This window comes from Hordeum vulgare, chromosome 5H (assembly GCF_904849725.1).
Source record: "Hordeum vulgare subsp. vulgare chromosome 5H, MorexV3_pseudomolecules_assembly, whole genome shotgun sequence".
NCBI classification, from domain to species: domain Eukaryota; kingdom Viridiplantae; phylum Streptophyta; class Magnoliopsida; order Poales; family Poaceae; genus Hordeum; species Hordeum vulgare.
In genome coordinates, this window is record NC_058522.1 from 174,305,091 (window position 1) to 174,315,815 (window position 10,725).

Below are 10,725 nucleotides of genomic sequence, written 5' to 3' on the forward strand. Positions count from 1 at the left end.
GTGGGGGCTAATGTCGGGGATATACCCCACGGTTTGACCCGGCCAGGAGATATGACCCGGCTCGAAGGTATGACTCGGCCCATCAGGTGGACCGATCGTCGGTCACCCCGCTCACCGGATCAACATGAACGACGAGGCCCAAGGCCGAGTGTGCAAGCCGGCGTAAGGTGGCTCATGGAGAGGCCTGGAAGGTGGCTCACAAAGAAGGCCCAAGAATAGGAGGAATTCCCTCCAAGAGAAACAAGTCCTGGATTAGGATTCATGAGAAACTAGTCCTAGTCCTAGTAGGACTCTATGTAAGCCTACCCCTTCAGCTTATATAAGGAGGGGCTGGGCGCCCCAAGAGGGGGAATTTAAGTACATACAAGACAAGTCATTAGAGAGAGACATATTAAACACCCTCGAGATTAGAGGTAGTGATTCTGCACCCTTGTAATCGAGATCTTCATGAATGAAACTCAAGCATGACATAGGCTTTTACCACCATCGTAGGGGCCAAACCTGGGTAAACTCGTGTCCCTCGATTCCGACCAACCCCACTCAAGCCTCCACATAGTTGCGATGGCCTCTCACCTAAGTTCTCTCACGAGGACATCTGCCATGAGAAAACCACGACACGTGGGACCCACCTATCATACGCACAACCTCGCCCCTCTCATTAATGACTAGGGCCTAGTCGTTGGGTTTGAAAGTCTCGCCGCGTGCGAACTATTTCAGGGGATGGCATACTCCACCAGTACGTCTTCAACGTGGCTTCCAGTGTTGTGCTATGTGTCGGCCATTTCCTTCCTAGGATGGCTCTCCTGACGCACTTCTCGCCTAGTTCAACACTTGACCTTTTCTTTTTCCATTTTTTAAGATCGTTTGAAATTTCAACAAGATAAATACTTCCCCAAATTCAATTAATCAAACTCCTAAACTCATATAATATCCCATACTATTTAATGATGCAACTTTCATATTTTCCACCACAAGTTTTTGTAATATTCAGATTGTAATCCAAATTTGACCTATTAAAAGCCACTTTGCAAAATCCCTAGAGCATCTAAATTAACTCCTAATGAGATGATTAAAATTCCTAGGTGACTAAAAAATCATGACATATTTATCCAGCCATGGTGAACATTTTTTACACTGCTTTGTTTCTGTTGAATCTGGTAAACGGCCCTATTTTCCATTTATTTCATCTTAGAAAACTCAGAGGAAATTCATCCCAACTCCAAATCTAGTGAAACCACTTTCTAAATGTTCATAAAATCATGACCTATTTAATTAGTTCCTTAAATTAGTTTTATAAACAAAAATGTATAGACTTACTATAGGATCATTAATCCCTCCATTTCCACCTTTGAAAAATCCTCATTATCCAAATCCAACAGAACGTCTTTGGTTGTTTTCTTATAACCAGATGTGTCCGATAAAAATAAGTTTTCCTATATTTAGAGAAATTTTATTTTCTGCCTTGTTGTGTGCTTACTGTGATTGCTTTCGATGGTATGTGACGAAGTCGATGGAGTGCTTGGAGTTGAAGGAGAAGCTTGTGAAGACCTCAAAGACTTTGCTGAGCTAGCAAAGCAGCCCCGTAACCATGTTGATGAAACCCTTTTTATGCATGGTAACATGGTGACCACCTTAGTAGGTTGTCTCCGATACTTTTCTCATTGATACTTGCATTGCCATGACTCTACTTTCCGCTTAGAATTGTGTGTGTGGGAACTAGATGTCAAAAATATGCCATAGAGGCAATGATAAAATAGTTATTATTACATTTCCTTTTACAAGATAATCGTTTATTATCCATGCCATAATTGTATTGAATGAAAACATAGATACATGTGTGGTTACATAGACAAAATAATGTCCCTAGCAAGCCTCTAATTGGCTAGCCAGTTGATCAAGGATATTCAAGGTTTTTTGGATATATGCAAGTGTTGTCACTTGATGACTAGATCACATCGTTAGGAGAATCATGTGATGGACTAGACCCAAACTATGAACGTCGCATATTGATCGTGTCATTTTATTGCTATTGTTTTCTGTGTGCCAAGTATTTATTCCTATGACCATGAGATCATATAACTCACTGGCACCGGAGGAATACCTTGTGTGTATCAAACGTCGCAACGTGGTGACTATCAAGGTGCTCTACCAGTATCTCCGAAGGTGTCCGTTGAGTTAGTGTGGATCAAGACTGAGAATTGTCACTCCGTGTGAAGGAGAGGTATCTCGGGGCCCACTCGGTAATACAACATATCACACAAGCCTTGCAAGCAATGTGACTAAGTGTTACTCACGGGATCTTGTATTATAGAACGAGTAAAGAGATTTTCCGGTAACGACATTGAAATAGGTATGCGGATACCGACGATCGAATATCGGGCAAGTAACATACAGGATTATATGAATCCTTGGCACTGACGTTCAACCGATAAGATCTTCGGAGAATATGTAGGATCCAATATCGTAATCTAGGTCCCGCTATTGGATATTGACCGAGGAGTGTCTCGGGTCATGTCTACATAGTTCTCGAACCCGCACGATGTGCACACTTAAGGTTCGATGATGTTTTAGTATAGTTGAGTTATATGTGTGGTTACCGAATGTTGTTCGGAGTCCCGGATGAGATCACGGATGTCACGAGGGTTTATGGAATGGTCCGTAAACGAAGATTGATATATAGGATGGTTTCATTTGGTCACCGGAAAGTTTCGGGCAATTCCGGCAGTCTACCGAGAGTGACGAAAGGGTTCCTGGTGTTCACGCGGAGGGGCCCACCCACCCAGGAGTGAGCCCAAGGCCCTAGGGTGGCGCACCAAGTCCTTATTGGTCTGGTGGGGTCATCCCAAGATGGCTATGGAGCCACATGTAAAAATACCAAAGGAAAAGAAGAAGAAAAAGGAAAGAGGGGCTGGGAAGGAAGAGGAGGACTCCTCCTTCCCAAACCGAATTGAAGGAGGAGTTGTCCTCCTCCCTGCCGGCCGGTGCACCCTTGGGGCCCTTGTGCCCTAAGCCTAGCCCGTCCCCTCCTCCTATATATATTGGTGGTTTAGGGCTTTTTGAGACACAACTTTGCCACGTCCAACTCTAGCCTATTCCACATAGTTTTAGATCGGATTTCTGCCGAGCTCGGGCGGAGCCATGCAGGAGTAGATCATCACCACCATCGGAGCGTCGTCACGCTGCCGGAGAACACATCTACTTCTCCGTCTTACTTGTTGGATCAAAAAGGTCAAGATCATTGTCGAGTTGTACATGTGCTGAACGCGGAGGTGCCGTCCGTTTGGCGCTAGATCGGGACGGATCGTGGGACGGTTCGAGGGACGGATCATGAAGACGTTCCACTGCATCAACCGCGATTCTTAACACTTCCCACTAAGCAATCTACAAGGGTACATAGATCTAATCTCCTCTCGTAGATGGACATCACCATGATAGGTCTTCGTGTGCGTAGGAAAATTTTTGTTTCCCATGCAACGTTCCCCAACAATGGCATCATGAGCTAGGTTCATGCATAGATGTTATCTTGAGTAGAACACAAAAGGTTTCATGGAGGGTGATGTTCGATTTGCTGCCCTCCTTAGTCTTTTCTCGATTCGGCAGTATTGTTGGATTGAAGCGGCCCGGACCGACATAACTCGTACGCTTACGAGAGACTGGATTCATCTATTGACATGCAACCTCGTTGCATAAAGATGACTGGCGGGTGCGTGTTTCTTCAACTTTAGTTGAATTGGTTTTGACCGAGGCGGTCCTTGGAGAGGTGAAATAGCAATTTGCACATCTCCGTTTTGGATTTTGCGTAAGTAAGATGCGATCATACTAGATACCCATAGAAGCCACGTAAAACATGCACCAACAAATTAGAGGACGTCTAACTTGTTTTTGCAGGGTATGCTTGTGATATGATATGTCCAATGACGTGATGTGATATATTGGATGTATGAGATGATAATGTTGTATTAGTTAATATCGACTTGCATGTTGATGCTACAGCAACCAGTAGGAGCCATAGGGTTGCCTTTAAACTAATGTTTTTGTTTGCAGATGTGTTTCCTATATTACTAGGTCGTAGCTTTAGTAGTAATAGCATAGATAGCACGACAACCTCGATGGCGGCACGTTGATGGAGATCATGGTGTGGCGCCGGTGACAAGAAGATCATGACGGTGCTTTGGTGATGGAGATCAAGAAGCACAAGATAATGGCCATATCATGTCACTTATGAGTTGCATGTGATGTTAATCCTTCTATGCACCTTATTTTGCTTACAATGACGGTAGTATTATAAGGTGATGTCTCACTAAAATTTCAAGACGAAATTGTGTTCTCCACGACTGTGCACTGCTGCGATAGTTCGTCGTTTCGAGACACCACGTGATGATCGGGTGTGATAGACTCAACATTCACATACAACGGGTGCAAAACAGTTGCACGCGCGGAACACTCGGGTTAAACTTGACGAGCCTAGCATGTGCAGACATGGCCTCGGAACATATGAGACCGAAAGGTCGATCATGAATCATATAGTTGATATGATTAGCATAGAGATGAGTTAGTGCATTTGGATGATGTACCACTCAAATGACTTGACAGATGTACTTTTTGAGTGGGAGTTTATCAGTAATTTGATTAGTTAAACTCCAATTATCTTAAACATATTCAAAGTCCACTTTGCAAAATTTGTGTTGTAGATCAATGGCTCACGCGACAGTCACCCTGAATTTTAATACGTTCCTAGAGAAAGCTAATTTGAAAGATGATGGAAGCAACTTTGTAGACTCGGCTCGTAATCTTAAGTTGCTCCTGCAAGATGGGAAGAAGGATTATGTCCTTAATGCTGCACTAGGAGATGAACCACCGGCTACGGCTGACCAAGATGTTAAGAATGCCTGGTTAACACGTAAGGAGGACTACTCAGTAGTTCAATGTGCAGTCTTGTATGGCTTTGAGCCGGGACTTCAACGTCGCTTTGAGCATCATGTAGCATATGAGATGTTCCAAGAGTTGAAGTTTATCTTTCAGAAGAATGCCCGGATCGAGAGGTATGAGACCTCCGATAAATTCTATGCTTGCAAGATGGAGGAGAATTCGTTTGTCAGTGAACATGTGCTCAAAATGTCTGGGTACTCAAACCGTCTAGCTGAGCTGGGTATTGAACTCCCGCAAGAAGCTATCACTAACAGAATTCTTCAATCACTGCCAGCTAGCAATAAGAGCTTTGTGTTGAACTATAACATGCAAGGGATGAACAAGTCACCCGGGGAGTTATTCGCGATGTTGAAAGTTGTAGAGTCAAAACTCCGGAAAGAGCATCAAGTGTTGATGGCCAATAAGACCACTAGTTTCAAGATAAACGGCAAAGGCAAGAAGGGTAACTCCAAAAAGAGTTGCAAGCATGTTGCCAATCCAACGAAGAAACCCAAGGCTGGGCCTAAGCCTGAAATAGAGTGTTATTATTGCAAGGTACCGGGTCACTGGAAGCGCAACTGCCCCAAGTATTTGGCTGATAAGAAGGCGGCCAAGGAAATATCTGGTATATTCGATATACATGTTATTGATGTGTACTTAACCAGCTCACGTACTAGTGCCTGTGTATTCGATACCGGTTCTGTTGCTCATATTTGCAACTCAAAACAGGAACTGTGGAATAAACGAAGGTTGGTGAAGGATGAAGTGACGATGTACGTGGGAAATGGTTCCAAGGTTGATGCAATCTCCGTTGGCACAATTTACTTCACTTACCATCAGGATTAGTTATGAACTGAAATAATTATTATTTAGTGCCTGTGTTAAGCATGAACATTGTATCTGGCTCTTGTTTATTGCAAGATGGTTACTCGTTTAAGCCAGAGAATAATGGTTGTTCTATATCTATGAGTAATATCTTTTATGGTCATGCACCCAATGTGAGAGGATTGTTCATATTGAATCTTGATAGCAATGATACACATATACATAACATTGAGACCAAAAGATGTAGAGTTAACAATGATAGCGCCACACTTTTGTGGCACTGCCGCTTAGGTCATATTGGTGTAAAGCGCATGAAGAAACTCCATTCCGATGGGCTTTTGGAGTAACTTGATTTAGAATCACTTGACACGTGTTAACCATGCCTCATGGGCAAGATGACTAAGACTCCGTTCGTCGGAACAATGGAGCATGCAAGTGACTTGTTTGAAATCATACATACCGATGTGTGCGGTCCGATGAGTGTGGAGGCACGCGGTGGATATCGTTATTTTCTCACCTTCACTGATGATTTTAGTAGGTATGGATATATCTACTTGATGAAGCACAAGTCTGAAACATTTGATAAGTTCAAGCAATTTCAGAGTGAAGTTGAAAATCATCGTAACAAGAAGATCAAGTTCCTATGGTGTGATCGTGGGGTGAATATCTGAGTTTCGAGTTTGGTGCTCACTTAAGACAATGTGGAATTTTTTCACAGTTGACACCGCCTGGAACACCACAGTGTAATGGTGTGTCCGAACGTCGTAATCATACTTTGTTAGAAAAGGTGCGATCTATGATGTCTCTTACCGATTTGCCGTTATCATTTTGGTGTTATGCATTAGAGACAACTGCATTCACTTTAAATAGGGCACCATCAAAATCCATTGAGACGACACCATACGAACTGTGGTATGGCAAAAGACCGAAATAGTCATTTCTTAAAGTTTGGGGATGTGATGCTTATGTTAAAAAGCTTCAGCCTGAAAAGCTGGAACCCAAAGCAGAAAAGTGCGTCTTCATAGGTTACCAAAAGGAGACAATTGGATACACCTTCTATGTCAAATCAGAGGGCAAAGTGTTTGTTACCAAGAACAGAGCTTTTCTTGAGAAGGAGTTTCTCTCGAAAGAATTGAGTGGGAGGAATATAGAACTTGATGAGGTTGTCGAACCTATTGTCCCTCTAGATGGTGGCGCGGGGCAAGGGGAAACCCCTGTCGTTGCGATGCCGGTTGAGGAGAAAGTTGATGATGATGATCATGAAACTTCGGATCAAGTTCCTATCGGACCTCGCAGGTCGACAAGATCACTTACTACTCTTGAGTGGTACGGTAATTCTGTCTTATCAATTATGTTGTTGGACAACAATGAACCTACGAATTATTAAGAAGCAATGGTGGGCCCGGATTCCAACAAAACGCTGGAGGCCATGAAGTCCGAGATAGGATCTATGTATGAAAACAAAGCATGGACTTTCGAAGTGTTACCTCAAGGCCGCAAGGCTATTCAGAACAAATGAATCTTTAAGAAGAAGACGGACGCAGACGGTAATATGACTGTTTATAAAGCTCGACTTGTGGCAAAGGGTTTTTCACAAGTTCAAGGAGTTGACTACGATGAGACATTCTCACCGGTAGCTATGCTTGAGTCCGTCCGAATCATGTTAGCAATAGCTCTAGTTTTCGATTATGAAATCTGGGAGATGGATGTCAAAACGGCGTTCCTTAACGGTTTTCTTAAGGAAGAGTTGTATATGATGCAACCCAAAGTTTTTGTCAATCCTAAGAATGCTAACAAAGTATGCAAGCTCCAGCGATCCATTTATGGACTGGTGCAAGCATCTCGGAGTTGGAATAAGCGCTTTGATGAGGTGATCAAAGCATTTGGGTTTATACAAGTGGTTGGAGAATCTTGTATTTACAAAAAAGTGAGTGGGAGCTCTATGGTGCTTCTAATATTATATGTGGATGACATATTGATGATTGGAAACAACGTGGAGTTTTTGGAGAGCGTAAAGATTACTTGAATAAAAGTTCCTCTATGAAGGACCTAGGGGAAGTTGCTTACATTCTAGGCATTAAGATCCATAGGGATAGATCGAGACGCCTGATAGGACTTTCACAAAGCACATACCTTGATAAAGTTTTGAAGAAGTTCAAAATGGAACAGTCCAAGAAGGGGTTCTTGCCAGTGTTACATGGTATAAAATTGAGTAAGCCTTAGTGCCCAGCAACTGCGGAAGATAGAGAACAAATGAGTTCCGTCCCCGATGCTTCAGTCATAGGTTCGATCATGTATGCAATGATGTGCACTAGACCAGACGTCAGCTTGGCCATAAGTATGGCAGGCAGGTTTCAGAGTAATCCAGGAGTGGATCACTGGACGACGATCAAGAATATTCTGAAGTACCTGAAAAGGACTAAGGAAATGTTTCTCGTTTATGGAGGTGACGAAGAGCTCGTCGTAAAGGGTTACGTCGACGCAATCTTTGACACCGATCCGGATGACTCTAATTCACAAACCGGATACGTATTTATTCTTAATGGGGGTGCAGTAAGCTAGTGCAGTTCCAAGCAAAGCATCGTAGCAGATTCTACATGTGAAGCACAGTACATGGCTGCCTCAGAGGAAGCTAAGGAGGGTGTCTGGATGAAGCAGTTCATGACGGATCTTGGAGTTGTGCCAAGATCACTAAATCCAATAAATATGTTATGTGACAACACTAGTGCCATTGCCTTAGCAAAGGAACCAAGGTTTCACAAGAAGACCAGGCATATCAAACGACGCTTCAACCTCATCCAAGACTACGTCGAAGGAGACAATGTAAATATTTGCAAAGTGCACACGGATCTGAATGTAGCAGACCCGCTGACTAAACCTCTTCCACGGGCAAAGCATGATCAAGACTAGAACTGTATGGGTGTTAGATTTATTACAATGTAAATCACATGGCGATGTGAGGACTAGATTATTGACTCTAGTGCAAATGGGAGACTGTTGGAAACATGCCCTAGAGGCAATGATAAAATAGTTATTATTATATTTCCTGTTACATGATAATCGTTTATTATCCATGCTATAATTGTATTGAATGAAAACATAGATACATGTGTGGATACATAGACAAAACAATGTCCCTAGCAAGCCTCTAGTTGGCTAGACAGTTGATCAAGGATAGTCAAGGTTTTCTGGCTATGTGCAAGTGTTGTCACTTGATAACTGGATCACATCATTAGGAGAATCATGTGATGGACTAGACCCAAACTATGAACATAGCATATTGATCGTGTCATTTTATTGCTATTGTTTTCTGTGTGTCAAGTATTTATTCCTATGAACATGAGATCATATAACTCACTGGCACCAGATGAATTGTGTGTATCAAATGTCGCAACGTAACTGTGTGACTATAAAGGTGCTCTACAGGTATCTCCGAAGGTGTCCGTTGAGTTAGTATGGATCAAGACTAGGATTTGTCAATCCGTGTGATGGAGAGGTATCTTGGGGACCACTCGGTAATACAACATCACACACAAGCCTTGCAAGCAATGTGACTAAGTGTTAGTCACGGGATCTTGTATTATGGAACGAGTAAAGAGAGTTGTCGGTAACGAGATTGAAATAGGTATGCGCATACCAACGATCGAATCTTGGGCAAGTAAAATACCGAAGGACAAAGGGAATGACATACGGGATTATATGAATCCTTGGCACTGAGGTTCAACCGATAAGATCTTGGGAGAATATGTAGGATCCAATATAGGCATCCAGGTCCCGCTATTGGATATTGACCGAGGAGTGTCTCGGGCCATGTGTACATAGTTCTCGGACCTGCAGGGTCTGCACACTTAAGGTTCGATGATGTTTTAGTATAATTGAGTTATATTTGTGGTTACTGAATGTTGTTCGGATTGCCGGATGAGAGCACGGACGTAACGGGGGTTTCCGAAATGGTCCAGAAACGAAGATTGATATATAGGATGGTTTCATTTGGTCACCGTAAAGTTTCGGGAAATCCGGCAGTGTACCAAGAGTGACGAATGGGTTCCGGTTGTTTACCGGGAGGGGCCCACCCACCCGGGAGTGAGCCCAAGGCCCTAGAGTGGCGCACCAAGTCCTTATTGGGCTGGTGGACTCAGCCCAAGAGGGCTATGGCCTCACATGTAAAAATACCAAAGGAAAAGAAGAAGAAAAAGGAAAGAGGGAGGTGGGAAGGAAGAGGAGGACTCCTCCTTCCCAAACCGAATTGGAGGAGGAGTCCTCCTCCCTGGCGGCCGACGCACCCTTGGGCCCCTTGTGCCCCAAGGCTAGCCCCTCCCCTCCTCCTATATATATTTGTGGTTTAGGGCTTTTTGAGACACAACTTTGCCACGTGCAACTCTAGCCTATTCCACATAGTTTTACCTCTAGATCGCATTTCTGGGGAGCTCGGGCGGAGCCCTGCAGGAGTAGATCATCACCGCCACCGGAGCGCCGTCATGCTGCCGGAGAACTCATCTACTTCTCTGTAAGTGCATCTAGTGCCCCTTAGTGATTTTGGTGGTTTGAAGACTTATAGGTTAAGTATCTAATGTGTTTATGAGTGTACACATGATCTATAAGTCATTGAGGAGTTTGACATATTTGAAGAATATCGACCCCTAAAAATGTATGTCTTCAGGTGAAGAAATTGGTGTGAAGCTGAAGAAATGAATCGCGAGGAATCTGTGATGAAATTGATATTCCTCATGAAGATACTGATATTGAGAAGTCCGGTGGTTCTTGAAGAAAATCATTCTGAAGAATTTTAAGCATGAAGATTTCACTTTCTGTATTACTTTCTTCGCATTTGAGTAATAGGAAACCGTACTGTTAAAGGGGGTCGAAGTTACACTATGGAATGAATTTCCTCATGATGCTCAACCCAAGCCTAATCCTACCAAAAGCCTCAAGTGAGGAATATGAGTGGCATGAGGACTCTCACAGTTGAGGGTTCCGACCGTTTCGATAGCC